Consider the following 27,557-nt stretch of genomic DNA (forward strand, 5'->3'; position numbering starts at 1 on the left):
TTAACCAAGCGATGTCTGCCTATACTGGGGTAGATGCCACCTTGTCACGAGCCACCACAGACTGCACAGCCCTCTGCATGACACAGAGCTCAACTCCGAACCACGTGCTGTGTCCAGAGAGGACCTGGCTAACTACAGTCCCCGTCAGAGTCCTGGATTTTGGTTTCATGTTGGATTTCTAAAAACATTTTTTTGCCCCTTTTATAATTTAGGAAACTCATTAATTTCTCCACCTAATATCTTAACTGGGCCTTTTAAAATGTAAATTTTCTGCAACCACTGAAATAGAAAATGCTTTCCAATTTTTATTCTAATTTGCTAGTTGAAATTGAAAGCAGCATTGATGTGCTTGGCAAAGAGGCTTCCTATTGGTGAAGGTCACCTCAGTGGAATTTCATGTGCTCTTAGTAAAGACCTGGAGCAACCGAAGACAACTTTCATTTAGACAGATTAAGTCCCAGGACTGGTAAAAGGAGACACAGGAAGGCAAGTACTCTGAGGGCATTTGCAACAGACCCACGTGAGCAGTCACCTGTGTCTCTTCCTCCTTGTGCCAGGAGGGGCCCAAACAGAGGCCTGTGCTTCCTGGTGACACACCACAAAATGATGCAACGGCTAAGATGCGACCTGTGGCAAATTTATCAACATAATTGCTGCAGACAGATAATCTGACAGGCTCTGTGCAGACTTCCCAAGCAGTCCCGCCCACAGTGGTCCATTCTGGAACCCTTTTGGCTTCTGTCTTCTGCCGGGTCCCTTCTGATTATATTTTTTCATCCTAAAACTTCCCCTGGGGAAGCAGGGCTGTCCAGGCCAATCAAGAGCACTTAACAGCCCCAGTAGGGGCTGCCTGCGTGTCGACAGGCAAGCCGGCCAAATATCTGGGCACAATCTCGCAGGTGATCTAGTGTCGTAGCTTGAATAATTCCTACCCATGTCTTCATGCAAGGCTGCAGCCGCTGCTCCCACCTTTGACAATATGCAAGATAAAAGAGGACAATTTTAAAGATCAATTATGCCATAAAAAGTGGTCTCATCTTCTGGCTTTTGTGCTTTTATTTTAATCAAATAATTTAAGAGGATTAAAAATGACAATATTAATAGCCAGTTGGTTTCTATTTGTTCTAGAAACAGACACTAATTGCTCGTGTCAGCTTACCTCACTGTTACCCGGTGCTAAACTTTCTCGTCAGGTGAAGCCAGCAGGTCCCGGTGCTGGGTGAGGGGGACTGAAGGCAGAAAAGGCGCTGCAGATAAGGAGAGAGGCGGAGGGGTATTAATGAGCTCTCCTGTACTACACTGTATTTTAATTAATCTGACAGATTTTTCAAAAATGGAATTGACTTTTCACCGTTCTCTACCATGTGAGCACTCTTCCTTGTCACTGAGCAGGTCAATGGCTCTCATGGCCGCAGCTGTTCCCTTCATTGATCTCATGTCCTCCGCGACGTCTGCTGCACTCGGCACACTGTGGAGCAGGGACGGAGCTCCCGGGCACCACTCTGCCTCTGGAACCTTCTGTCGGTACACCCATCACCACGGACAAGTTGTCCAGCTGAACCAATCCTCAAGCAGCAATCAACCCACCTGGAGAGCTTTCTAGAAAGCAGCTCAAACAGGTGGCTGAGGGTAAGAAAGACAGTGCTTACAGCATCAAGAACAGAGCTGGCAGGTGACGTGGAATCCCTCTGCTGGGGACAGAACCAGTGGAATGAAATCAGCACCTCACGGATATCCGCACCCCTCCTATGGAAATCAGCACCTCATGTGGATATCGTCTGTGTCCATCCTTAGATGAGTGGACACACTTACAACAGAATATCATTCTGCCCTAAAAAGGAAGGAAATTTTGTCATTTGCAAAAATATGAATGAACCTAAAGGACGTTATACTGAAGTGAAAATCCAGATACTGAAAAACACACTGCAAGGTCTCACATGTCTGCGGGAAAAGAAGTCAAATATGCAGAAACCCAGAGAACACAAAGGCTGGTGGTGGTGGGGAGGCTGGCCAGGGGCAGCAGGCGAGTGAAGGATGCATGGCAGCAGCTTTGTCAGGTGAGTCTGGAGACCTACGCACAGTAGGACTGCAGCTGATGATCATGCATGCTGGGGATTTGCCCAGTAGGTGGACTTCAGCCATTCTTACCCTCCTGTCCCCACAAAAGGTACCCATGTGCAGGGATAGACACGTCAACACACCTGACTGCAGTGTCATCGCTCTGTGCCTGTGCAGACACAACATCACCTATGCCCTCGAGACAGACTCTAATGAAGATGGAGATGACTTTGACCTCTTGACCTTTCAGAGCCTCCGTGTTAGGACACCTTTGCTCTTGACTGAGGTTCCCATGTTACCCAGAAGCCAGAAGCTTCTTCCACCCTGGCTGCTTCAGCATATGCTGATATCAACAAGCCTCAGAGGGATCTGGGCCTTGAGGAGCCCTAGAGACAACTGCAGGGTGGCCGACTCCCCTGAAACCCCACCTTCTTGTAGTGCAGAGAGTGGTCTCCCTCAGGGATGGCCACGGGAAGCAAGCCTGGACTAAAAACCCCGGGGTAACACGGGATCTCCTCCTTCCCCCAGGACAAGAGCCATGTTCCAGCCATGAGGCAGTGTCCCTGCAAGAGGGCTGGCCATGCAGGAGCAGGACTTGCTCACCCCAATGGCTCTCACTTGCCCCGACAGGAGCTCACTGGGGGGCCTGTGTCTCCACGGTCCTCGCAGCACTGCATGGCAGGAGCACAGGTCAAACTGAGGTTTGGGCTGCTTCGTTCTTCTGTTGGAGTGCGGGTTTGGGGCCTTAGTTCTAGGGAGCCCTGTGTTTCATGTGGCCATGAAGGAGCCTCTGCCCCTTCTTCAGACATGAGGAAATGAGCCTGGGGGTCACATGCCCTTCCTCCTATGAAGCATAGGGCAGACATCTATTGCCCCTTCTCTAGCCAAGCTCTGGCTCCCCTACCCACCCAGATCCAGGCCATGATGCCCCCACACGCTCCTAACTGCATTCCTCAGGCCCCTGCCTCTGAGCTGCCCCGCTCCCTGACGGTGCCTCTTGGTTGCCGGTTCCTGTTCCTCATCACACACTGGCAGCTCCGCGTGTTAAACCATCCCAGACAAGAGTCCAAGTCTCTTACCTTCTCGGGTTTCTGCTTTAGAGGTGATGTAAGGAAACACAACACTGGGATCACTCCATTTGACCCACGGTGAGAACATCTTAAAGGATTTAGATACCGAGAAAAAAATGTGCATGCTAAAGTTACTCTCAGAAGCACACACGATGGATTTTGAATCCTCTGAGGATTCAGTCCAAGGACACAGACCCTGAGTGTTGGCTCATGCTTGAAAGCATGGCTGCTCTGAGACGGCCAATTTGAGCCCTGGCCGACCTGCAACCAGACCCTAGGATCGGTGAAATGGATTACAGTGCCTTCCAGGGCACTCGCTCAGCCTTGGTGCGTGGATCATCTTTCTTAAACACACATGCACACGCAGCCTTTGCCCCTCCCATTGTGCTGGAGCTGCCTCATGCTGGTTCCCAAGAGAACCACTGTTCGATTCCCAGGAACCTCATAAGCCAGTTGCCAGACACTAGCATTATTGATTATTAAGTTATGCAAACTTAAAATTAAACAGTATATATTTTAAAAAGTAACAGGTGCCTAAAACAAATCACTTTCTAATTATTTTATTACATTTCCCACTCTCCATGGTCTTAAGGTTAACTGTGCCAACCTCCCCTGTATGGGAAAACTACTGCACACAGCCTGCTGCTGGAAGGGAGTATTTACACTCTGAAATTGGCAATGGCTCTAAATTAAGGTGTCTCCTTGAAGAACTGGGGGCTAAATGTTTGCTAGCCCCCCACTGCCCTCCACCACAGCTGGACATGGTTCAGTGGATCTTTGGGAGATTCTTAGGAACTGTGTCGTCACCCAAGTTCTTCATGAACCCTGTGGCCCGTCCACATTAGTCAGCCAACAGTTCTTCACTCCTGGTTGTGGGGAGCAGGAGTCTCACCTTTAAAAATTCTCCCCCTTAAATGCATCCGGCCATGGACTGAATTCTCCCATGCAATGGACTCCATCTCATCTGCAGTTATTAATGCCGGGCAGAGGTCCTGCGCTTCTTGGCAAGCCTTGCGTTCCCACGAATAAATCATGATAAAGTAGGCCAGCTTTGGAGGCTGGACTCATGTTTTCAATTTGGCCCGATGTAGAGATGGAGTTGGATTTAAACAAGGGCTGTAAAAAAAGAAAATCTAAGTCCAGTTGCATAGACAGGACTGCAGCTGGATACATTAGCAAGCTCCCCAGCCAGTGGACGTCCGCCCAGGACGAACTGCAGCCTTGTGCCAAGTGGGTGGAACACCAGTGAGCCCGTGCTGTGCCCCTTTTACGGCCAATTATGAGGCTCCTCGTGTCTCTCTCAGAGGGAGCTTGCAGTCCCCCTGTCCAGTCAGGGAGCAGGAGTCTCCCCTCGGGTTTCTCTGGCTGACATTTAAAAAAGTGGCATGACCTGGAGCATACACGTCCTCCCATGCCCTATGAGCATGCGCTGCTCCCCCAGTCTCAGGGTCTCTGCAGGCGTCCTGTCCCACCCTCAACTCCGCCCCTTCCTGCGCCACCTCTGTTCCCACCTCATCTCCACACCTGTTCCTGGTGGTCAGTCACTTTCCCACAGTTTAAGGATCCAGAACTAAAAAGAAGTAAGAGGCCAGAAGCACTTGTCTTCCTGCCCAGTGAGCAGCCTTCCTGTGTCTCTGCAGCCTGATGTGATGGCAGAGCGGGCCTCCCCTCAGCCTCTGCCTGGCCCTCTTCAGTGAATACGTGTGGAGGATTTGTGATGGGCCAGGAAGAAGGGTAAGGGGTCCTGGCAGAAAGACCCATTGAGGAACTTGATGGAATGCAGCGTTCATGAACCACACCCGGGAAGTGGAAGATGGGGATGAGGAAGGCCTGTAGGTTATCAGGGCAGCTTGTGGGCGGGGCCAGGGCTTTTCTTTAATGAAAGGAAGATTCTAAGTGATTCCTCCTTGGGACATATGGCCATCTACATCTACGCATATGCAGCACTTGGAATTAGGAGGAGCAACAGTCAAAGCATCCATCTCTCCTGTCCCATGGCTGTGGTCTTCTCTGTCACTGTGTCAAGTCATCTTTGACCCGCCTTCCTAGCTCAGTAGTTCATCTGATGAGAATTCTCTGTTTCCATTCACATTTCGTTCTGGGTTGGCCAAAGCAACACTCTTAGGCACTTTTGTTCTTTCAACTGACTGGTGTGTTACACCAAAATCTGCATGTACATGCGGGAGCCTAACGCCCCCTTGGCGGAATCACCCCTCAGCTGGTGTCAAACTGTGGGAAACAGGGTGTGGCTGATGGATGCCAGCTCTCCCCTACAATGGCCCAGGCTCCTGGTGGGTTGGTCATGTGACCTCTTCCAGCCAATGAGATGCAGGCAGAAGTCACCCCTACTGTTCGCAGGCAGATCTGCTGCCCCAGGAGGTGTCCATGGCTTCATTTCTCTCTGCTGCTGGGAGACTGATGCCCAGGACAGGTGGGCTGCTCTGTTGGGCAGGGTCCGGGGTGAAGACAGTCTGCAGAATGCCATGGCAGACCCACAGAGCATCACTGTTGTCATACAGCTAGGACACTAAGAGCTTTACATTTTCCTCTTTCTGTTGTGCTATCCTGATGGCTAATATGTTTTATTTTCTGCCTGGGATTTTGGGCCAGCCCACAGGGAATTAAAAGTTTTATTCCCTCCTGGAATATTTGTCTCATACCTGTTGGCTGCTAAAGTGAGAGATGATTCCTAGGATCTGTAGGGTTGACTCATGCAGCCGTCTCAGGTACCTGTGAGATGGACCCACGGGGGCTGCTCTTAGGATGTTAGCAGGTGAATACCTGACTGCAGAGGTGTAGGAGATGACTGAAAACCAGCTAATGGCCTTGGTACACAGTGTGGAACTACATGACGTAAGCCAGGGGACCAGAAGCAGCTCCTCAGTGCTAAATTACATCTGCACCCACCCAAGCTTCTCAGAGCCACTCAAATTCATGTGGGAACTACAGTCTCATGAAGAACAATTTTAATTGAATTTCGAAATTCATAGTAGCTATTCTCTGTGTTTTTCTCATCTTTGTGAGTGTTCCTTTTGGCTTGGTACTGTCCCATGGACCTGGGTAGTTTGAGGACAAGCCCCTGGCACCCAACTACCATAATGAGGCAGTCCCTGATTTTAACTAAAATTCCTTTAATAGAGGTTTCAAGAGGGCTCATATAGTTTCCTTTTTTGGGTACTTTTTAAAATTATCAACAATTTTAATACAGCAATGCTTGTTTTTAAAAAGTCAGATTATACAGAATTGTATTGAGTCGAAAAATAATTTCCTTTTATGGAACTTCCCAAATCCACTTGCATTTTCAAAGAGAAGGACTGAAACCACCTGGGCATGTGCCATTGGTGCCCATGTGAGCTCCCTTTCACTATGTGTCCCTCCCCACTGTTCCCCAGCATACTGACCCCCTCCCATCACCTTTTTAACACTGTTTAGTTCTAAATATTCTTAGTTCTGTACCTGCATAGCATTATTTATTTTATAGCATTATTTTTGACACCCCTACAGTATTCCATAAAATAAATGTACCATAGTTTCCTTGACCCTCATCCCTCTGATGAGCATTTATCTGGTTCCAGGTTTTAGTTGTTATGAACAATGCTGCCATTAGATCTGTGTTCTTCCAGCTTTGTATAATTGTGCCAGTATTTCTACAGGAATGCTCTATAGAAGTATCTTACACAGTATAAAATGGGATACTTGCTACTCTATTGTCCCCTAAAAATGCTCCAGAAAAACATACCCATTGACCCACAGTGAGGGTGGGAACTTTCCTACTGCTCCTTGGAACTGCTCTTGCTTACCCCCAGGTACACTGCATTGCAAGACAGAGTCTCCTTCCTCTGGTAATTTGCAGTGCACTCCCTGCTACTGGGTTAAGAACAAGTTCAAGAGCAAGGGTCCAGTTCAGCAGTAGAGTGTTTGCTTAGCACCTGTGAGGCCCTGGGTTCATGCCCAGCCCTGCACAATAAAGGTAAAAGACGTGTTCACAAGTTGACAGGCATTTGTACCCCGCCCCACCCCTTTGGAAATGGTCTGCTTCCTCTTTCATTCTTGATTTTTTTCTTTCCTTCTTCATTTGCCTTCATCTCTTAACTCTTTCAGGTTTGATAAATTTTATCAAGTTGATTGCAATCTGTGTCTGCATTTTCGACCTTTGATCTTTCCATTTTTCTATATCATGTTGCTCTCTATTTCTTGTACTTCGCACGTCACTGTTTTTTGTTGTTGTTTTTTTTTTTTTTTCCTTTTTCTTTTTCTTCAATCTGCTCTTGCGTCCTTCATGTGTGGAGTGAAGTGAGTGTGTGTGTGTGTGTGTGCTTGGTTATTTGATAGGTCTGTTTTCTGTGCTGCTTCTTGTCTTCTGTGCTTTAATACTAAAAATACACTTTTCTTTTTTTCTGAATTGCCGCAGTCTGGCTGGGCACAAAATCACGAGCCACTCAAGCAGGAACAAACTTTATTATTTTTTGAAACTGCCGCCAATGTCCGGTACGCGCCCTGGAAGATTTTCGATCCACCCACGCGGCCTCCGGACCCGCAGAGAGAGATCCTCCCCCGGAACTCCCTCCTACTGTACTTCCCCAACCAATGGGAACTCTCCAGGAGTCCCGTAGCCGGCCTAGGTGAACAGCAGGAGTCCAATATCCATATGAATGCAAATCTTAACATAATCATATCTCAATGGCTAGCTGGCGTCACCTTTCGACCAAAAATGCCATGCATCATATACTTGGCTCTTAGCACTGAATTATTTGTTCCAATGTCTTAGAATTTCACTGTACTATTTCTGTTTTTCTAGAAATACCCTTAAAATGTTTTATACAAATGCTGAGAATTCTTAATTATAATATTTTCCCCAAATATGGCAAAATATTGATACATGTTTCAACCTTCTGTATATGTCCAAGTTTAAATGAAAGTAACTATATATTTTTTAAAATGACAATTTTCTACTTTCAAAGTAATCATTTATTAAAAATCACATGAAAGTTGTTCAATCAGATTCTCAAAAAATTGCTTCAGAGCTTATGACTCATCATTGCTTCTCTTACCTCCCATTTCTGTTTTTATCTAGTTGGTGATTTTATTTTACTGGAGTGCATCCTTGAAGATCTGTTAAGAAAGAATAGTAAGCATTTTTAGAACTGGCAAGTGTAAAACAGAATTTAAATTATCTTTAATTTTGAATAATAATTTAGATAAGCATAAAATTAATGCTTCAAACATCTCACCTTGAAGATTTTACTCCACTAATTTCTAGTGTCCCATGTTGAGCATTCTAACCCTAATCTTAAGTGACTTTTAAAATCAGACTGCACCCAGGGATGCTACACCACTGAGCTAGATTCCTCTCTCTTCTTCTTTTCCTTTGAGAGAGGGTCTGGGTGAGTTGCCCAGGCTGGCCTGAGACTTACACCCTCCTGCCTCAGCCTCCTGAAGCTTGGATCACAGGAGAGTGCCTCTGCCCCAGGATCTTGTAATTTTTGATGCTGTTGTGTTTATCTGTTTTCTCTTTCTCTGGACCTTTTTAGTGTTTCCTCTTTATCTTTGAATATTAGTTAGGCTATTATCAGAAAACCAGATTGCTTTCTAATTATTTTATGTAGGGAGGGATTTGGTGTGTGTGTGTGGAGGGGGGGGGTGTTCTTTAACTTTCTAAACTGAGAAGCTCCTTAATTACAAAACTGGACTCAAGTGGTCACATGTCAGTGCTCATCACTGACCTTCTACCAGAAGTATTTACCTTAGTTAAGTCCCTGTTCCAAACCAAGCCATGGCATCCATCTCGCACTATTTACAAAGCAATGCAGAAAGTTTCCATGGAGAGCCAGGGACATGCCTGATCCCCTGATAATCACTTGCAGTATGCCCACAGCACAGATGATGGGATCAAGTCTCACCTGGACGCACAGTCAGGAGTTGCTTCAGAGTCTTCTGACCCTTTCATTTACTCTTCGTGGCTAAGTTGATGAAATAACCCAAGTGAGGAAATAAAACGTTCAGACAAACATTTTGTCCAGATATATTGATTTCTTAGGGCTGGCAGTTCTTGGTGATGTCCGCCCCATCCTGATTCTGCTGCCTCCGGCAGGAGGTGGAGATGGTTCCACAGCGAGTTGCTCTTCTCAGCAAACGTCCCAGCGCTGGAGAGGAGGAGCAAGGGAGAGGCAGGTGGGAATAGCCACAAAGACCGACCAGCACTGCTCCACCTTTACCTTTCCTGTTTGAGTCTCGAGGGAATGGGGGTTACTGATATCATCTTTCAGCAAGTTGGGGTGACTTTGCAGATGAGCACACTTTACCAGCACTGGGTGTGTTTCTTTCTTTAAAAATGGGCCAGGGTTGTCCCAGTGGTAAAGCAGCATCATGGGAAAGGAGGACAGCTAGATTCACAGGCCCCAGCCTCTGCTTGCACAGCCGACCAGCGCTGGAGGTGGGCTGCAGCAGGCTTCCCTCCCAGGGCCCCAACAGCTGGAGGCTGCTGGCTCTGACATCCCTCCCGGCACAGCTGGCCGGTGGCTCTGTGGTGGGGCCGGCTCAGGTCCCCTGGAAGACACTTTAGAGAAGAAGCATTTAACTCACAGGATGAAAAGTCAGTTTTATTACCAAGTAGAAAACAAAATGAAGGAATAAGAACAGAAATAAAGCCAAAACATATAGTGAGGATAACAACTGTGACAGACTTGAAACTTTCTATAAGAGACTTGCACATGAGTAAACGTGAATTACACACAGTATAAGACCAGATGATACTGACGTTTATAGAACAAAGAGTCAGACAGCCCAATGGCAACAAAAAGAAAAGCAAACGCGGTCGTGTTCAAAAGAAAGTAGGATTCGAGGCAGAAATTTTCAAATAGGACAAAGAAGTATGCATTTTATACTGACGAAAATTAAAATAGCCTGAGAAGAAATAGCAATTATTATGTTATATCCTGCAAACAACGTAAACCAAATGTTACAAAAGCAAAATAATTATGAATGAAAATATAAATTAATGAAATCTCTAGAGTTAGGTGTTAATCAACTTTCTCTGGCATTGGAAAGCCAAATAGAAAAAGAAATGGGAGCTTGGAAAGGGTTTGAGTGGCCAAATGAAGCTCAATTCATATGCAGACCTATACCTGGCTACTACGGAGCTGGAGTTGTTTTATGGTGTTATGTGTGCACATGTGCATTCACATACAACATGCACACACATTTGCAATATTTTACCATTCTTCAAATACTCATTACACATATACAGAATTATCTGCATGACATGCCATAACAAAATCATAGAAGAAAATCTAAAACTTTCATAGGTTTCTAAGTGCAAAGCGTTATATCAAAAATGCTATAACATTAGAAATTGATAAAACGATAATAAAGCAATTAAATCATTTGAAAGTTTAAAATTTAACTTTTCATAAATAACTCAGAAATAAAAGCTGTAAGTATTAAAAAAAAGAAGACGAGAATGCATATTTGCATAAAATATCATGTTAACTTAGAAAACCCAAGGCAATCATCTATGAAACACAATACACATTTAGGAACATGCCAGGCAAATGTGAAAGCACCACAGGATACCAGCAGCAACCAGGTAGAAGATGTCTGGGCTCAGCATTCTTCTCACATTAGAAAGCAAATCCAAAGTATGCATTTAGGGTCACACCTTTAAAGAATGCATAGGTCTCATAGGAGGAAAATGTCCCAAAATCTCTAAAATGTTCTAAATAAACAGAAATCACCAACTCCCAGATATGAAAATTGATACGGTGCAGGTCCCAAAGTACAACCCCAAGTGAAATCCCACTGGACTTTATTTAACTTGGAACAAATATCTGGAGAAGGAAACTCTCAGGAACAAAGCCAGGACATCCACGGTCCCCATTCTCTCCAAGTGGTCCAGGAAGTTCTCACCAGTGCAGTTGGCAAGATGGCCAAAGAGAAGCCGAGAGGGTGACTGGAGAGGAGGAACCGACTGTCATCTTGAAAATGATGAAAAAATCATAAAATTACAGTCCTATGTGTCAATAGCCCTGAAGCATTTTCAGATTAATTAACAAATTGATGACTTAAAATCTTTCCTAGGAATATATATACAAAAATCATCCTTTTATACAGTCCTTACATAGTCCTATAAAGCAAAGGAAAATGGAAACTTTAAAGATATCATTTGCAATATGATAGGAAATCAATCACATTGGAATAAACATTGCTCATAAAACAGCATAAAACCAGCAAGTCCTTCACATGGGAAACTGTAATGCTAGTCACGTTAAAGAGGGGCTGAGTGATGAAACTGTAAACCACATCTAGCGTGACGATGTCAGCCACCCAGGCGGATGCTCAGGGCCTGAGTGGGATACAGTGGATCTGAAGAGGAGCTCCTCCTGGCCGAACGGCAAAGCAGACTAGAAAGTGCACATGGAAATCCAAAGTGCCAAGAAAGCTCCAGTCGTCTGAAAGGGAAAGAAAAGTGGGAAGGATGGTTTCATGAGAAATTAGAGCCTATGATAGTTTTATATCGATGAGGACAGTGGGTTTTAGCAAAGTGATATGCAAATACACCAACGACTGGATCACAAGATCTGAAGCCATGTAGGCATCCTGTGGTTAACAGCACAGACAACAGCAAAAATGAGGGCAGGGATGGGCTTTCCAACGCATGCTGGGAAATTTGGGCACCCATGAAAGAAAAAACGAAACTGGATCACGGCCTCATCCTCAACACACAATTCTCGCTCAAGGGATTACAGATGTAAACATGACAGGCGAAAGATCACAGTGTGCAGAAGACCTTGTAGATAAACATTTCCATGACTTTGAGGTAGAAAAAGTTTTCTTCAATGGGATATATAAAGGATTTCTCAGATACACTGAAATGCCTTAAAAATCAGAGCATCTTTTCATCAGCAGAGATCATCAGGAACAAGAAAGGATACCCACAGCATGGGAGAAGATATTTGCAATTTTACTTACCAGCCAAAGGCTCCAACCTGGAACGCCTAAAGGGCATTTATAAAACCACACTAAAAAGGACAGGCAACCCACCTATAAATGGGCAAAAGACATGAACAGGTACTTCACAAAGGAGAGAATCCAAATAGCCAGTAGACACATAAAGAGGTGTTCAGCGTTATTAATCATCAGGGAAATGCAGACTTAAACCCCATGAGATGCTCTCATGCCACCCAAAAAGCTGAAATGGAAAGGTTCACCCACAATAGCCTGATGGTGAGAGTGTACATCTGCTTGACCCACTGAAAACCATTTTGCATCATCTATCAGTACGGAACATATGCATCAAAACATCAAAACGGAGGCCTGGTCAGTGGAGTTTGACGCACATGCATGGAATCATGTATGCACTAGTGCCTGAAAGTCGTGTGCAAGAATTCTGAGCAGCAGCAGTCGTGAGAGCCCCAAAGGCAGCAACAGGAGGGCCAACATATGTAGGGAAGGATGTTATTCCAAGGGCTATTTCACTGTGATGAAAGGGACTGAACCACAGTTACACACAGCAATACCCAAAAGTTTAAAAAAAAAAGTTTAAAAGTGGAACAGAACACAAAAGAAGCAGATGCAAGATAACACTTAAGTCCTTCTATGTGAAATTCATTTATATATAAATCCATTTACATTCCAGAGTTTCAGGATGCATCCTTAGATCAAGTTAATAAAGAAAAGCAAGGTGCGGCTCTCCAGAGTCAGAGTGGCAGTCCTCCAGGGAGCTAGGTGCTGGGCCTGGGACTTGGAGGAGAGGATTCTGGGGGACACCAGTGTTTCATTTCTTGACCTGCATGGTATTTACACAAGGGTCCATTTTCAATAACTTTTCCTTTTTTAAATTCTACATTGATAGTTCATAATTTTTAATGCATGCATTATATTTCAAAATAAAATGTTTTACAAAAATGAGAAATTTTAGAAAAGAATAAATTTGTCAAAATGAGAGTAATGAGCAAACTCTTGCCTTCCCATATATTAATGTGCATAATAAATATGCAATAAGGAAAACAGTGTCCAGGAACAGATGGTCCGACTGTGGGAAGGAAAGGGTCCTTTTGCAATCATGCCTTAGGAGGTGTGCCCCCACTTAAGGTGGATGAAGGAGTTGGCTAGCCCAGGATGGACAGCAAGGGGGTTTAGCAAACAGTGCCAGGCGACTGGCTAGCTTTATATATATATATATATTACCCTAGTACTCCTTCGTGTCCTATGCAAAAGCAAACACAATACACAACAGTTAAGTTACAATTAAAAAATAATAATAATAACAAACAATTTGTGATTTGGTCTTTGGAAGCAGGAGGATTTCTCAGTAAACAGCAAAAGAAGACAACACAGAACATCAACATGACAGCCTCCTAGGCTTTAAAGACTTCTGAGATCAAAAAATTCATGATGTCCAAAACTTCCAACGTGAACAACTAAAAAGCACACGTCAATTGGAAAAAAACTGTATTTCAAACTGGTAGAAGACACCAGGACCAGAATCTTTAATGCACAAAACTGCCTATGTTTCATTTAAAAATACTCTGAGATCCGAGGAGATAATCAGGAAATTTACCAAAAGGCAAACACAAAGAGATAGGCATGACTCACTGACCCAAACTTGTGAGTCATAAATAATTAAAGGTTAAAAAAAAGAGATCCTCTTCAGCACCCATCAAAAGGACAGGAATTTTAAAATGCCTTTTTAAAAGTACGGGTAAAGGTGCATCTAGGAGAGCTCTCATCTTGCTGCTGCCATCTCCATTAGGGGGAAGGATGATGGAGAGTCACCCATCCACCCATTTCTTCTCCTCTACCCAGCCATCCTCCTCCTGAAGTACCTTCCAAGGAAACCATAAGAAACAGAGACAGGGATTAATGCCTGAACATGCTGTTTGCTGTGTTATTTGTAATAGCAAAATTTTGGCCTGTCGAAGGTCCCACACCCGGGGAGCAAACCAATTCATCCCCAAAAGCTGACTGTACAGCCCCCAGAATCCTCAGGCAGAGAGCCTTTAATACCGTGGGAAAGTCATGAATAATGGGAGCAGGGCAGATCCAGGTTTCAGGCCTGAAGACGGCAGCTTGTGTGGCCTCTGAGGGGGTCAAAATCTCCAGTGCCGGAAGGAGTGCAGGTCAGGGCTGCAGGCTGGGCCTCATCTGCTTTGCAGAAGCCAGCTCTGACTGTTCAATTACGAAACTTTAAGAAAACAATACAAAAAACATGTGCATTTCACAAGGACCTGAAATAGAGCTACAAAATGTTAACTTTGGGTGTTTAAATTATGGCTGACATGTCCTCTTCTTTTATGATTCATTAATTTAAAACACAACCAAATTTTAAGAAAGAAGGCAAAGTCGGGTGGGAGAGGGAAATAGAATATTTTAGCCAGAAACGAAAGCATGAGCCAAGACATGGAGACTGGTCTTTGAAAAGCAGAAATCCAGGCTCTCACAGCCACAGGGAGCAGCAGGGCTGACTGGGTGTCCCTGGGGGGACACAGTGAGGGCCAGGTGTGTGGAGCCCCTCACACCCACGTAGATTGCAAGCTAAGGACAGTTGAAACAGGGAGCTATTCTGCGCCCCAGTGGACCTGTTCCTTTCCATCCCTGGAGATTCAGGCTGTCCTGTAAGAAGGTGGGCAGAGTGTGCGCCCAGATGGAAATTTGCCATCACGGCCCCTCTGAGATGTGACCGCCTCAGAGTGCCAGCTCCAACCATTCCCAGAAGGTGAACTGCTTTTAAGTCAACAGAAGGGGGAGGGGAGTCCCCAGGGAAAGCTAGTTTTGAAGGGTGCAGGAGGGGAGATGTCTAGATCCTGTATGTTCCGTGGTGCAGGTGACCTGGGTAGAATTCAGACCCAGGAGGAGGAGTGGGCCTGGGGACCAGCTATGGTCACTCACAATCCTGCACCCTGGCAGGGTCTCCTGCCTCCACCCCTGGTCCAGGAACTCTCGCCTGCCCCTGTGGCTTGAGGCTTTGAGGAACAGCATGGAGGGAGGCTCATCAAGCCCTGGAGGAAGGGAGGAGGGCAGCAATGTGTCCAGATGCGGGTCAGAGTCGCTGGCTCCCAGGGCAGGTCCACAGGGTTCCAGCCCCATAACCACTGTGTGTGAGGGAACGGTGGCTTCTCAGCACAGGGAGCCCTGCTTGTGAGGAGGTAGGACCCTCTTAGGCACAAGCCTCAGCAGTCATTAGATTTCCCACAGGGCTTTTCCAGTTCTAAAACTCTAAAATGGTCCAGGAAACACGTGGCAGGTCCACACCCATCTGCATTTCAGGGTCAAGTTTTGACCATATGAGATTCCTACAGGGGACAGGGAATCAGGAGAGAAGGCAAAGGAAAAATCATTTTCAGGGAAATTAATCCTTCCCCCATCATTTACCCCAAAGAAATCTAATGATTTTTATTCTCCCATAACCTTTACTATTCAAAAAGTAAAAATAGGAAAAAAATTAATTTTATTAGCAAAATTTACTAGATTAATATGACTAAGAATGCCACATAAAATGTTAGCATTAAATATTAAAATATATTAATAAAATAGTAGATTATTAAAGCCTAATATTTAATATACCACATTAATTGGGGGAATTGTGTCAGTTTAAGCATAAAAGAGAAACTAGAAGATTCCAGTGGCCTTCACAAAGCAGGACGGCAAAGGCCAGCAGCTGAGGCTCTGCTCCGGAGAAGTCAGAGAAGGGTCCCCACTGCTGGGGTCCCCCTGACGCCCAGGTGCAGGCAAATGTCTGGTGGAGGACTCTTCACTCCAGGTGGGCAGAGCTGCAGTCAGCAAGAGAGGTGAGGCCAGGGTAGAGCATGGGGAACAGGCTCCATCTGCCTGGAGGGGCCGGGGAGGGAAGGGCAGCACAAGGCCCCAGTTAGCCCACCTCAGGTTTGGGGCAATGGACAGATAGCCTGCAGTGGACAGACGGAAGTCAGGACGGGCCTCCTGGTGTGGGTGGTCCTGGGGACACACTGCCTGCCCAGATGTTTGCAAACCTGTCTTAGTGGCTGCACTGTCACCAACCTCCTTACCCCCATGTCCTCCTGCAGAGCAGAGGGAGTGGACTCGGGGCCACACACAGGGAGAAGGCTGAAGCTACAGCTTGGCACTGGCTCTGCCACCAATGCCCAGGGCCACAGACAAAGCTCTTCCTCTGGGTCTGCAACCTCACCTGGCTGGCCGGAGGTTTCTGAGCCCTTCCACTCTATCTTTCTTTGTGGCACGTAGGCAGACAACGCAGAGCACATGGACACGTGCACACAGTGGGTGTCCCTGCCCCAGCACGGGTGTCTCGGTTCTTCCACACGCCAGCGGGGGACCCGGGGCAGGGATGGAGACATGTTCTCTGTCTCCACTGGAGACTGCGCCTGCATCCAGAAGGTGGAGACAGATGCTCCTGGTCACCCGCAACGCACAGGACAGCCCTCCAGGGGAAGCACTAGACTCCAGATGTCCAAAGTCCCAGGGCTGAGAAACCTGGCTTCTGTGTAGAAGTGGCTTTTGATTTTTGTTCCTTTTAACCCCTCAAAACTAGGGTTCCCTCATTTTGGTATGGAAAACCAGGCCTCGTGGCTTAACCAGTGAGCCAGTTCTTCCAGAGCCTCGGGACACAGCAGGAATCTGCCCTCTCACAGTTCTGGGGGCTGCAGGACTGAGAGCTAAGTGTTGCCCTCTCTCTGCATGTAGATGGCCAAGTCCTTCCTGTGTCCTCACAAATACTGTCCTATTCTGAGGGCTGGGCTTCAGCTTGTGACCTGGGGAACACCATTTAACAGGGATGCTGGGAACATAAATAAGAAGTAGATCTCCACACGAGGGGCTCAGCGTGATGGCAACTCAATGATATGAGCAGGGGATGGACAGGTGGGGAGGACAGGAGGGAGGCAGGTGTAGAGCAAGGGAAGGAGGGAGGAGGGGGGACCGAGGGAGGGATGCCAGGCCCAGCCAAGGGCCAGGCAGAGAGAGAGCCTTACATGTCTGTCTGCCAGGGAGCACCACCATCCTGTATCTATCTCCTTGACTTGACACAAGGGCACAACTTGTTGCATGTATCCCCATGTCATTCCTTTTTATGACTGAATACTATTCCAATGTGTGAATGTGACCTTTCTGTTCATGAGTTCATCAGTTGATGGACATTTGGGTTGCTTCCACTTTGGGGCTATTATGAACAATGTCACTATGAACATTCAGGTACTAGTTTTTTTTTGTAGATATATGTTTTCTATTCTCTCATGTATAAACCTAGGAATGGAATTGTTGGGTCAGGGTAAAAGCTGTGTTTAACTTTTTCCAGAATTGCTTAACTATTTCCCCAAAACCACCCTACTATTTTACATTTTCACTAGTATGTATCAGGGTCCTGATTCCTCTGTATGGCCATCCCAGCAAACGTGAAGTAAACCTCATCATGGTTCTGATTCACATTCACTTTATAGTAAATACTGTTGAGCACTGTTAATACAAAAATAAAATTTAAATTAGAAAAAAAAAGAACAGAGCTAAGGCTCCCCAGAAGATCGCAGGAAAATATACTTTCCAAGCGTCACCGTTTCACAAGAGGCCTTGCCATGGACGACTCATTTCCTAAAACCTCAAATGTTTTGGAGGCCCGTTGACCTGGGTCCTTCTTCTTTTCACAAGGAACACACCCAAGCTTGAAGTGAGAGACACATCTAATGTGCTCATTCAGTTCAGCTGTAAAACTTCACTGAACTCTTGGGAAACCAGGAGAAAAATCCAAAGAAACTAAGTAACCTGTGAACCCGAAACATACCCAGTATAAAAACCTACTTTGAAGTTTCAAAAAGAAGAATGTTTGAAATACTCTTCTTTTTAAAAGACACATGAAAATATCACATAGTGGTCATACAAATATTTCAAAAGGCAATCTGAATTATCATTACAACTTTATTAACAAAATGGAGAATCGCGCACCTTGAAGGCTGTCTCACTTGCTGACACTGCTTTATAGGCTAAATCTCAGTTTTTAACATGTTTGCCCTTGGTACGCAAAACCGATAATGTGAGTGCTACTGCTGCTCGCCCAGCATTTATGGCACATGTGAAAAGTTGCATTTAAATTAGAAATGCTAAAATTAATATTTATTGACTCCATGTTTCATTATCATTAGAAATTAGTTTGTTCTTGGGTAAACAGTTTATAGCAAGATATAAATATGTTCCATTGACCTATTAACTGGCCCAATATATTATGGAGTTATTGACAGCAGCAGTAAAATTTACTAACAGCTATTAAAGCTTTTAACATACTTGATATGCCTCTGTCTCCATAATACCCAAGAATTAGGTGTGGGTGTTTTTTTAAGGATAATCTGCTGCTGATATTAAATTCTTCCAAGATTTTAATATATTGTCTAAGTTTATGGGTCATAAAATAAACCTAGAGCTTACAAAAATTTACATGACAATATTTTTTTTTTAGAAAAGGGCATGTAAATTTTAGTACAGTACGAATGATGATATAAACCACTAGAACACATAAAAAAAGTTCCCCAAACTGCATTAAAGGAGAATTCAGGGTCTTATTTCAACACACGGAGACCACAGACTGGCTGGCAAGTTCAGCGGGGAGGAAGGACCTGGGAACTGCCACGGCGCACTGTACGCTGGACAAACCTGACCAGGAACAAGTCCGAGTGCAGGCCAGGTGGTCAGGCGCAGGCAGGTCCAGCCCGGGCCCAAGGACCTTTCCTGGAGGGACAGACCCGAGTTTGGAATCCCCGAGGAGCGCGGGCTGCTCGACTGTCTTCTCCAGTGGAACCTGAGCCCAGGGCTTTGGGCTTGACGCCTGTGGATGGCAGGCCACAGAGGGTCCACCGAGGCAGCTGCTAGGAGCTGGACAGGTGGATGGCCGTGTCTGTGTGACGCCAGCCTGCAGCCGCCTTGGCCCATCAGGCCTCTGGCCGTCACAGGGAGAGGCAGCGTCCCAGAATCCAGGGGAAAGCTCCACACGGTCCACTCCCACTGATGCCCCTGCCATGGCCAAGTGAAGATCCCCCTGTCCCACAGTGTCCCTTTCCAAATACAACATGGTGTCCAGGGGAGCGGCTGTGGAAATCTCTTTGGGGGCCACCGTGGGACCCTCTTGGGGGCGTGGAGCGCCACCGTGGCTAGGCAAGGTGGGAGCGCCACCCCAGACTCAGAGCCATCAGGGAAGATAGCTACCCAGTGCCTTGGCTCATCTCCTCGTCTCCTCCACACTCTGGGACATGGGGGGTGTCCAGCCAGAGGCGCCACACCACCCATGCAGAGCAGTGGTTCCCCTCAGGACTGGTGGGCTCAGGCAGAAGGAGCTGGTGGCCGTGAGCCTGCCCCAGCTGGACAGCAGCCCGGCCTGTCTTTGGAAAGGCAGTGCCCAGGCTCCCTGTCCTGTAAGAGAGCAGGATGCCCTCTGAGGGCTGCACCCAGCCCTGCAGGGGCCATCTGAGGGTGGATGACACCGTGATGCAGCTGTGAGTCTCCCGGATGGTGCTTGGACTGTCCGCCTGTGGCAGGAAAAGGGAAGTGGACTGCAGCCGCCACTCCAGGCCTGGTACAGTTGGCATTTGCCCGGTAGGCAAGAGAGGCGTAAGATACAGAAGGACTAAGGGCCGCGGGGAGCTCTGCCAAGTTCATACAGAGATTTGCAGTGTTCCCCACCTGCGCGTGGGGAGGGGAGCAGAGAGGTGCAGCCTGGCTCCCGTGGCCAGGAAGCTGAGGCCCAGCTGGAGAAGCCTCGTCCAGCTACACACTGTGAGGACAGTATACGCATGTGTGAGACAGAGCTGTGAAATTAAGTGCTGTTTATGTACACAGTATTCTAGAAGTATGTGCGCGCGCGCGCGCATGTGTGTATGTGTGCGTGTGCGCGGTGATGGTGGGTGAATGCTGGCTTCCTTCACGATGGCAGGTCCTAGCTCCAGGACCTATGAAGGGATCTTACGTGGCAAAGACTCTGCACATGGGATCAGATTAAGGATTACAGGGTAAAAAGCCTGTCCCTGCGTGGACCCCAAATGCAATCACAAGAGTCAGCATGAGAGGAGGCCATGTGACCTCACAGGCAGAGAGGGGGGGTGACGGGGCCATAGATCACACAACGCCCGTGGCCCCTGGAGCTGGAAGAGGCAGATGTGATTCTCCTGGGCCTCAGGCCAGCACGGCCTGGCCACGCCCTGATTCTGGACAGTGATGCTGATCTCCCACTTCTGACCTCAGAACCTGAGAGAATACAGTTCTGCTGTTAAGTCACCGGGTTTGTTGGGATTTGTCACGGCAGCCACAGGAAGCCGCACGTGTGGACCTCTGTGTCCACGTGTGTGCGACTCAAGGTCTGGTTTTGTTTGCTGTTGCAGCTTTGGTGAGGTTTGGTCCACAGGCAATGAGCATTAGGCCACAGTGAGGAAGGCGATATGGAGTGGGCCCTCCCTCCTCGTTGGCAGAGGGGACAGTGCGAAGAAAGTGAGCAAGGGGCGGGGGTGGCCCTGCAGAGTCGGGGCCTGGGAAGGGAATGGTGTTCCTGGACCAAGTGGTCAAGATGGCTGACCAGGCTGGCCGAGGCGTGGTGTGGACCACGGGTCTCCAGCCGCCAAGTTTCTGCCTTCCCCAGACCTGACAGAGGCACTCAGAGGGCACTTCCTGCAGGTGGTGACCTCTGGGCCAGCCACTGACCTACCGCCTCGTCCGTCTGGTCCCTGTTCTTCACTGGCAATGGTCTTGGCCTAAGTGTATCTTGGAGACTTTTAATGCATAAAGATGTAAACTGCTTTTGATGAGGATCATGGACACCTTCAGTTTTCTCTTTTTACCTTTGGCCACCAAGAGTCACCTGCTCACAATGGATTTCTGCTGCAGGTACATTTGCCCATCCATGATAGGGCTCAGGATCACTGTGCTCGGTTGTCCAGCACTGGAACCTGGCAAGGCCCAGGGTGCTGCTGGGGACACACAGTGGCTCATCACTGCAAGAAGAGCAGGGGCAAGCTGGCAGCTCCTGGAGCTTTCCTAGCTCTTTGCAGAGGCCCCAGGTCCAGCCATTTGCCTCACGGGGTATCAGTGCCGCTGGTGGCCGAGCCTTTCTGCTCAGGTACAAGGTGTCAGCTTCCTCAGGATTGGATGTAGAGCTTCAGCTACTAACGTCTCCACCCAGGAAATTCTCTGATGAAACAACAAACAAACAAACAAAAGATCCCTCATACATGGAAACAGAACAGAGCAAACCCACCGGGAATTCGCCAGGTCCCAGCAGGGAACAGATGGCTCCCTCGCCCAGGATTCAAGAGCGCTTATTCACGAAGGATCTAATTACAAGGGTGAGCCTGGCGGTGACTGGAAACCACCAGGGATACTGCGAGGGCTCCCCACAAAGGAGCTATTGCCACCCTGGGGCCCCGAGGGACAATGCGAGGCCGTGGTGATGACCAGAGCTGGGCACGGGAGAGCAGAGGGCACAGCAACTCCACTCGCAGGGAACAGGGTGGACCAGCCAGGGGCACAGCAGCAAGAGGCACCCAGGAGGAGCTCAAATGCCCCCACTTCTACCCTGAGTAGGCTGCACCACGGACAGAGCCCACGGCACAGCCCCAGCTCGGCCCACAGTTGGGAAAGACGAAGGGAGGATCCTGGGCATGAGCCCCTCTCCCCACCTGGAAGATCAGCCACTTGAGACGGCAGGTGAACTGGGAGGAGACCCTGAGGACGAGGAAGAGGAAAGGGACGTGTTAACACGGGTTCTGTGGTCAGCCACCGGACTCAAACCCGAGCTCCCGGGGCTGCTGTTAAGACAGCACAGGGTGTCAGTTTCCACAACCTTCCCTGTAGAGGAGCCAGAACATGCTTTTCTTTCTCACGAAGAGTCTTTCAAAGTTCCTGAGGGCAGTCAGGACTGGTTGCAAGGAATCCCAAGTGGGATTCCTGGGATGCGTCTCGTCCTTGACGGAGGAGGCTGGAGGGAAGCTTTGAAACAACTCAGTCAAGTTCGAATACACAACTTTCTCTTAGGAGCCTGGGCCTTAGGTGAGATTTACATTTATCCCAACAGCAAGCAGTCTAGTGACGTCACTGCTCTTTCCCTCGTTGGGTCTCACTTTGCTCCTTTTGAGTTTGGCTCAGGGGTTGGATTAGTCAGGGTTCTCAGAGAAAGCAGAGCCAACAGGAGATACATACTTATTTATTTATTGTAAGTATTTGATTCCCACAATCATGGAGGCAGTGGTGGTGGACAGCTGGAAAGCCCAGAGAGCTGACAGTGACTGCAGTTTCAGTTGGAAGCAGTTCTGCTAAAGAACTTTCTCTTGCTTGAAGAGACCAGTCTTTTGCACTGTGTGAGCCTTCAACTGATTGGATAAGGCCCACCCACACTGTAGAGGCAATCGTCTTGACTCAGTGTTCACCGAATTGAATGTCAAACTCATCCAAAAATGCTGTACAGGTTGACACATAATTAACCATCACAGGATGTAAGGTGGATGTTGCAACCAGGTACTAAGACGCCAGCCCATTGTTGGTGCCCTTCTGTGAGAATTCAGGCAGAGGCATATGCTTTTAAAAAAAGGGGGGAGGGTGGGTAGTTTGTCATCTAGAGTGAAATCTAAGTAGCACAACACCATCACCAGCTGCTTCCTTGGGAGGTGACCACAGCCATGCCTGATGGGTGGCCACTACCTTGAGCTCCTGGGGGCAGTGCTCCAAGTAGTCACTAGATTGCACAAACGTGCTGGATACTTTGTCATGTTGGAATCGTCCCTTCTCCCTTCAGTCACAGCAATGTGACCAAAGAGAACAGAGTGTCCAATCACACACCAGAAGAACTGTTAGTGCCCTCACCAGCCCAGACACTGGCACCGGACTCCGCCCCGGTGGAGCCCAGAGGTTCAACCAGATGAACCCACTGCTTGCTTCCCTACCTGCCGCTTACGAGGCTCAGAGTCTGCTGCCTGGGGATTCCATCTGGAAGCCACTGGACGGTAGACTCCCGAGGGGTGGAGACTGAAATGGGAGGCCTGACTGGGAGTTCTTCCTGGAACCTGCCCTCTCTCCAGGACCAAGCTCCCGCAAGGCGCGAGGAGGGGAAGCCCCACAGCACCCGTCGGTCAACGGTTGGCGCCGCCTGGAAGGCTGGGTGCGCAGGGTCCACCAGAGCCTTGGCTCTGAAGATGGCCAAATGCACCCCCCCCCCCGTCCGGAGCCCATTTTTGGGGGGACACCCCCTCCCCCACCCGGGCTTGCAAGAGGAGAGCCACCGTCCCCGGCAGAGGGCACCGGCCGGCGTCCCTGTGATGCGCGGTTTGTAGGAATGAAAGCGCTTTGGCTTCCTTTTGAACGCGCTCCCGTTGTCGACGTGACACTACGGTTTCCCCGCTCGGCTTTGAAATCCCGTAAACTCACCAAGCTACCGTCGAGTTCAGAACAAACACAGGGGGTATGTTTAGTTATTTGTTTTTGTAGTAAAATAAAATATTTATCATCCGCAGACACCTACTGTGAACAGAGGGGAGGCCACCGCGTTTCATCTGGCTGGTGTCATGTTTGACTTCCATTAGGGATGGATTACAGACCTGTGGGTTTTCATGAATTCAGAAAGTCCACTTTGAACACTGATTTCAAAGCCTACAGGGGGTGCGAGGGATGAGAGCGCGCAGCTCTGGAGGGGGCGACCTGTTGCATCCGGCAGGCACCTCGTGTTTGATAAGGCAGAGTGGGCTTCCCTTCGAGAGCGGGGCCAGGACGCTTCTCCCTTAACAAGACGACTTTAAAGGGAGCGCTGTCGTCTTCTCCCCACGCTTTCCTCAAGGTGTACACAATTAATTCAGTCTCGGAATCCTGAGAAAACAACCATTGTGTCCGCGCGCTCCTCCGCGCCGTCTCTCACTCATCACAGGGAATGCGAAAGCATCCTCAGCCACCGGGGGCTGCGTCGGCTCCTCCGCGCGCCAGGCAGCTCCGCGCACTGCGCAGGCCGGTGCCGGCGCCAATGCCCTAGCCAGTGCCCCAGCCAGCGCCTGCCCCTGGGCACTTGAACCTGCAGAAAAGCAGGCTCAGATGGGAGAATGGCCACCTTCCACCTGCCTCCAGCTCCACTCACCCAGAGACCCAAAGCTGAGTGCCACACTCAAGGACACACGGGTACATGGAGTCCTCCTTAGGAATGTGTCCCCAGCAAGGGTGCTCCACCTCCTGTGATGCTTTTCCCAGAGAAAACAAGAGTAGGGATCAGGCCCACTGATCTCCTCAAGAAAGAGAAGGGCAGTCTCAAGGAGAAACCCTGACTGAGGCTCACTGTCCAGTGGGTGGAGAGCAGGCCCATGGGCAGTGTGTAGCAGCGTGAGGTCCTCATCTTCCCAGGGAAAGTTCTAAACCTTCCAGAAGGTCAGGAGCCGTGCATCACTGCAGGCCTAGGGGTCCCTGGATGGGCAAGACCCCAGAGGACGAGGAGATGGCATTAATGAGTGAGTACAGCCCGGGGTGGCCTGAGAAGACCCCTGGCCTCCAGCTAAGAAGGCATCTCCCACCCAACTTCCAGAAAAGGGAGTATATCAAAAAACTATGCATAGGGCACCTCTGCTTGCTTCAGCCTTCTAAGATGATTTAGGGACAGTCCAATTCTTGCTCCAACTAGCACCAGGAGGCACATATGTGCCTCACTTGTCCTCAACCTCATGAGGCAGCTATGGCCCAATTCACTCCTATCTAGGGACTGCTACAATAGTCCTAGCATGAGGACTCCCCTTTGTCCCTGGACAGCAGGACCCGGAGAACACGTCTGAGGCAAGTACTTCCTCTTTCTCTCGGCAACACAAACCATCTGAATAAGAACATGGATCTAATTCAAGTTGGGAGTGACATGGAGAACCTTCCTCAGGAATCTGGGAGTTTGGAAAGAGGTCAAGGGCTCTGGCCTGGGCTGGCGTTGACTGCATGAGGGTGTCCTGTTTGATGTGTAATCTGAATTTCAGGAAAGGCAGTGATTCAGGACTTTAGGAGGCTCTCACTCTACCCATCCTTCCACCATCCAGCTACTCTGGGCCTGCAGCTGGGTAGACTCAGGGATCCCGGGCTCAGTGTCTGGAGCCCAGCACTGATCAGAGGGAAGCGGAATCTCCCTCTCTGCCCAGGTGTTGGCGCCCACCCTGCCTTGCTGCTCTCTGGGGGCTGGCCACACTTGGTCATCCTCAACCAGCACCTTAGGGCAAGATGAGGCAGTGTTGACCCCTTAGTCCTCAACCAGAGGGCACCTCTGCCCAAGACCCCCAGCAAGGCGTCTTGACGGCACCCTAGCCATGGCTCACTATGCAGCCTATAACAGGTGGCCCGTGCGTCCCTGGTGGGCTGAGCAGCGGTTCCAGGGAGTGAGTGGGCATTTCAGAGTTCACCAAGGCAGTACCGGGTGCTTGTGTTACCTTTTGAAGGTCTGAATTCCTTGGGCTTCCTTGGTGGTTCTAGCTTGTTTATTCACATCGATTCTGACATTCAACAAACACTACCTGAGCCCAAGCCAGGCAGGGGAGCTCTTGGCCCCTCAGCATGAAATAGCACAAGTTCTGGGTGAGCATGGCTTGGTGTCTCCAGGAGCAGGAGCAGGCTGGCCACCCGCCCCAGAGGCTCTGCTTCTGCCTCCTCACTCTCCGGCTCTGGACCTGTCCCCTGCCTGCCTGCTGTCCAGCTACCCACATGCCTGCCCTCAGGAGGCCTGCAGCACATCTCTCCGCTCTCTCTGGGTGTTGTTGTGAATGAGCCCCCAGCACATTGCCTAGACCACACAAGGGCATTTGGCTGAGTCCCCAGATGGCGGGTGATGCTGAGATGCCCAGGGTGGGCGTGGTCAGTACACTGGCCACGTGGCTCATGGAATGTTTGTTCCTGGCCCCTCAGTCTCCTGGAATGGCTCCCCAGATGCTGCCGCTTCCCTGGCAGCCAGGCCTGGCTTAGGTTCTAGAGTGGAAATCCCTGAGGCAAATTGATCATGGACTTGGGCAGGGACATCGATGTCATGGTCTCCAGGAACAGTGTGGTTCCCAACCAAGCCTCAGCCAGCTGATGGGAAGGAACAGGCCAGCCAGGAGGAGGCAAGGCCCTGTGGGTCAGCGAGTCTGCGGCTGCCACTGCCCCAGTTCTGGGGTCATGTACCACAACCATGAAGAGCTCAGAAAGCAAGAGCTTAGAAGGTGCTGGGACAGCCACAGCCATTCCGGAACCTTCCCTCTTGACCTCTAGGGTCCTTGGAGCAACTTCTGAAACACTCGGCTTGGAAGGCCTAGGCGGTACCCACAGGAAGGAAGGGCACCACAGCTCTTCCTCCTCCAAGCCAGACCACGAGGAGCCAAGTGGCCGCGCTGCCCTGTCACCTGTCCTGGATCCTTTCCGTCTCTGTGTTGCTCTCTTCCTCCCCAAAGCTGGTCTGAAGAACTTGCTGGGTCTGGACTAGAGCCTCCCATGGCCATGGGCAGTCATTATCCCCTGTGACACCGAAGGGAGTCTTCTCACTCCAGAGCAATGGGGGGTGGGGGGTGGTTGATACACATGTGCTGTGCGAGGTCACAGTGTCACCGGAAGCCAGCTCCCTGCTTTTTCTTAGGTATCTTGTTAAAGCTATATTATGCCCCAAGAGAATGTCGTAGAATGTTTTTTTAAATTTTGGGGGGATACTTCCCTTAATGGAAATGCTATCTAAAATGGTGTTTTGTCTGTTTAGTGAAACAGCTGTGCTCCTGCAGCATCAAGTTTTTGAGTCAAGCTCAGAAATCTCAGGAAATTTTCAAGTTTCTCATGATACATAGTTCGTGCCTACCTGTAATTCTAGAGACTTCAGAGGCTGAAGCAGGAAGATCATAAATTCAAGGCCAGCCTTGGCAACCTAGTGAAACCCTAAAAAGGGCTGGGGTAAAGAGCCTCTGGATTGAACCCCTACTACCAAGAAAAGGAAAAGAATCAGTGTCCCCTGGTGGCTTCCCTTGCTCCGTTGCAATGGCTCTCCTCCTACCTGACCCCATGGTGGTGGACAACAAGACACACTCCTGCCTGATGCTTTAAGGACCTGACTTAGAGCAGGAAGGGAGAGGAACACAGGGCACCTCATCCCAAACAGCACCCGAAGTTCTGCCACACGACCAAAGTGTTGAGACCCCAGCCTCTGCCCCTTCTCTGCTCCCCGAGGGCTTTCACTCCTGCACCATGGGGGGCTGGGCTCTGGGCAGCAGCAGCAAGCGCACCATGCTGGACTGGCCTGTCTCACATCCTGGGCCTAAGTAGTGGGCTGCTCCCGAAGCTCATCCCACCTGCCTAAAGGGAGCCCACACCTGCCACCTCCCGTCCTCCAGCTGCCTGTGGCTCCTCCTGGGTGTGCTGGGGACAAGGGAGCCAACCATGTCATTTCACAGACACTCCCTGACCCATGGCAGCTTTGGGCCCTCTTTCCCTAGATTAAGTGGACAGCTTGAG

At 48.9% G+C, this 27,557-nt stretch overlaps 1 long non-coding RNA gene across 1 annotated transcript; it reads right to left on the minus strand.

The window, feature by feature from the left end:
* Positions 1–406: 406 nt before the first annotated feature.
* On the minus strand, positions 407–3,439 carry LOC124095542 (uncharacterized). The gene is made up of 4 exons (XR_006852517.2): positions 3,138–3,439; positions 1,352–1,831; positions 1,160–1,247; positions 407–969 (listed from the first exon to the last, which is right to left on the minus strand). It is a non-coding gene; the product is annotated as an uncharacterized LOC124095542 (long non-coding RNA).
* Between the last annotated feature and the right edge of the window lie 24,118 nt (positions 3,440–27,557).

This window comes from Marmota monax, unplaced genomic scaffold (genome assembly GCF_021218885.2).
Source record: "Marmota monax isolate L192 unplaced genomic scaffold, Marmota_monax_Labrador192_F-V1.1 WCK01_AAM20220418_F8-fsc00076, whole genome shotgun sequence".
In the NCBI taxonomy this organism is placed as follows: Eukaryota; Metazoa; Chordata; class Mammalia; order Rodentia; family Sciuridae; genus Marmota; species Marmota monax.